The sequence below is a fragment of the Eulemur rufifrons genome, chromosome 9 (assembly GCF_041146395.1).
Source record: "Eulemur rufifrons isolate Redbay chromosome 9, OSU_ERuf_1, whole genome shotgun sequence".
Classification (NCBI taxonomy): domain Eukaryota; kingdom Metazoa; phylum Chordata; class Mammalia; order Primates; family Lemuridae; genus Eulemur; species Eulemur rufifrons.
The window spans coordinates 29,325,652-29,328,132 of NC_090991.1; positions in this window are offsets into that span (position 1 = coordinate 29,325,652).

The window sequence follows — 2,481 nt, forward strand, 5'->3', positions numbered from 1 at the left end:
GAAACGATTCTGATGCAGTTGGTTCCCAGGACCACCTTCTGCGAGGTAGTCCAGGCTGTGAGATTTCATTGCACTCTTGCCTTCCTCTTCGTAGCACTCTCATTCAACATCCATTCATCCAACCAACATTTGTTAAGTATTCACTACATTCCAGGCATTTTTCTAGACATTGGGGATACAGCAGTAAGGAAAACAAAGTTCCTATTCTCACGGAGCTTATAATCTCACTGGAGATTAAAACCAAAAATTAAACCAATGGACATATGACATAGACATATGGTGGCAAAGAGTAATAAATAAAGTAAGGAGATAGTAATAGGGAGCTATCATATTATTAATATTATTTATTTAATATTTTCTCCTTAAAGGAAAGAGCTTTATATATATTTTTCACCTCATCATCCCAAGTATCAGGGACCTAGCACTCAATAAACATCTGCCAAGGTAGGCATAGGACTACTTCATAGATGTTAGGAATAAGGGCCCTCATAATGGCTTTTATAAAGCTAGGAATGATGACATGATGCCTAAAGCTACCACCTAGAGCAGCCTATATAAGCATCCCCAAGTAGAAATGAGTGGTTCAGATTCAAGAAACTTAAGATGTATCACAAAAACAGAATAACAGGTGTTCTACTTTCAACCAAGATGGCGGAACAGGTGATTGGATTTTGTCTTCCCATTAACAACTAATATAATAGACTCTCTCACTCTCTCTCTCTCCACACACACACACACACACACACACATGTGAAACCATGGTTTTCAGGCATCAGACATCAGACACTGTAGGAGAGAGATCCTTGAAAGCCAGGAAGCAAACAAGGCAGTCCCCGTTGCCCCAGTGTACTGCCTGAGGAGATATTCCAAACAGCAGCACAGGGAGGTGGAACCCAGGCAGAGCCCAGCCATCACCCTGAATTGAGGAGAGAGAGCTTGGTGTCTGAGGAGGTAAAGGTGGCTGGAGTTTGCAAGATAGGTCCCTGGAGAGAAGATATCTGCGTAGAGAAAGTGAGCTCCAGAAAATTCAAAAGGTCCCCCTTAAATTTTCAGCTGAGTATCGACCAGCACATACATGCATGTGAGGAAACTGTATGAGACTGTGGAAAGAACATCCCAAAAGAAGCAGAAGTGACGATTGCTAGAGATCATTCATCTAAGAATAGTTTGTGCTCTCACCAGCCAGAGTAGAACATCATGTAAGTCATGGTCTATCAGGCAGAACATTCAGAAAGGTATTGCCTCAGCAAAGGAAAAATTTAGCCTAGATCAAAGACTGTTCCAGTCCTACCTAAAAAAGCTTAAAAGGAAGCCTCCAAAAGTTCAGACTACTTGCTAATAATGTAATTTCATTCCAAAACAAGGTAAAAAAATATTTATTAGAATATAAAAGCAATTAGCACCCAACAATTATACAATGTCTGGTATCCAATCAAAAATGACCAGCCGTGCAAAGAAGTAAGAAAATATAACCCATACTGAGGAGAAAAATGAATCAATAGAAATAGACCCAGAAAAGACAAAGATGATAAAATTAGTAGACAAAGACATTACAACAGTTATTATTAATTATATTCCATATGTTCAAGATGGTAGAAGTATGACTAACCATGTTTAGTAGAGATATAAAAAATATTTTTCAAAAGACCCAAATTAATCTTCTAGAGATGAAAACTATAATTTCTGAGATTAAAAATATACTGTATGAGATTGCTGACTTATTGCACACTGCAAAAGAAAATATTAGTGAACTTGAAAATATAACAATATAAACTATCTAAAATGAGTACACACACAGCAGACAAAAAATAAACAGAGCAATTATATGTACATCCATATGTCAGTATTTGTCAAATTGTACACCTTATATTCATGGTTTAATGTATATCAATTATAGCTTAAAAATATTTAAAAACAAATATATAAAATAGAATAACATTAGGGAAAAAGAGGGAGAAGAAAAGGGCCGAGCATCAAGACTGTGACGGAGTAGGTCTTTATGGCAGGGCTCACTATAGAGAGCTATAAACCCAAAGTCATCCACATCATTCATGAATTCAGGGTGATTGCAAGAGTCTGTTGGAGACAAAGTAACCATGTGTTTTCCAAGTTGAGCCAAGTCACAGGAAGCCAAACATGATTTCAAAGGCACTTTTCCAACAATCTATTCGTTAAAAGGATGCTGACAGACAATTCAAGGGTCTAGTTCAAAATCCCACCTCAAATAGGAATCTTTTCAAGAGTATTCCTAAGAAACTGTCTTCTAGCTCTTTGCACTGTTAAATACTAATCATTAGACTCATCTTCGTTTTGACCTTTATGATGAGACTAAATTAATCTCTTCCCTCTTTTATTTGATAGTACATCAAATATTTTAGAACTATTAATATCAGGTTATCCCTTCTCCAGGATGTCTATGGTAACATTAACCATTCCTCATGGGACATGCTTCCAGAAATTCTCTTCATCGTAAACACTTTT